Raw genomic sequence first — 1203 nt, forward strand, 5'->3', positions numbered from 1 at the left:
CAATATATAATTCTCCGACAAGATATCATGACTATAATTAAATAACACATAAGTGGATATCATAACCCCAAATAATAACATACACATATATTATCTATAACCCACATCATAACACACCTTTTATCAACATAAACAATAATGTAGCAACATACATTTCATAAACAAATATCATAACTATAAGTAATAATATGCACATAATGTTAATGATGCATGATGTTTGTAACTCAAATGTGGGAATCCACTTCCACAAGTGCAATATATGCATGCTATGTCATGATCATCCAACTTACCCCAATATCCTCCCAATAACCTAGTCGGAAATAAATCAAGAGTACAGGTCCTATACCAAGCCACTTTGTATGCACTAAAAAGCATTTCATAAGCCAATTGATCAATAAGCTCCATAGGAATAGTCCATAATAGGACGGTGTCGTAACAAACGCTTTTACATCCCTCTCATTAATCTAGATTGCAAAGAGGGGTTGTCAAAGATCGTCTAGTTTGGCCTATGAGAACTTTCCGATCCAACAGGATATCCTTTCCCAGGAATACAAGGGACTCACCTCACCTAGACTCTCCCTCAAGGCATTGTTGATGAATCACCATTCAACAACACCGTCCCTCTCAACATCACGGTGCTCTAAGTCATCCGTCAATTACCTCTCCACTACTCCATTATTAACCATATGCATATGAACACTAACCGCAGTTAGATGATTAAATCTTTTAATCATTATTTACCATGCTCGGCCCACCTTAAGTCATTTCCCTCAGGAATGCTTCTTATGGGTCCCGTTCTTATGTTAACACGTAATATAAAGGAAATACATCCCACCAACTGAATACCCTGGAGGGTCCGAGACCAAGCCACTTACGGTCAGACGATCTGACTCTGTGGTATCACGTATCCTTTTCTGGGCATCACCCTAAATCATACATCCTTCTCGGAATACTTTCTTTAAAATTAATTACCGAGTTTGACTATTTAATTCCAACACCTTGAATACTTTACTTTTTAATTCAATTACGGTGCTATACCAAAGTAGTTGATATCACACACTCATACTAGAGTTATTACATACTCAACCAATCAATCCAAATAGTCAAACACAATTACTGTCTCTCGCCCAAGCGAGGACCCTTCGCTCAAGCGAAAATTCAATCAACAATACCATTTTAAAACTGGGCATTTCTCGCCCAAGC

This window comes from Lupinus angustifolius, chromosome LG13 (genome assembly GCF_001865875.1).
Source record: "Lupinus angustifolius cultivar Tanjil chromosome LG13, LupAngTanjil_v1.0, whole genome shotgun sequence".
NCBI classification, from domain to species: Eukaryota; Viridiplantae; Streptophyta; class Magnoliopsida; order Fabales; family Fabaceae; genus Lupinus; species Lupinus angustifolius.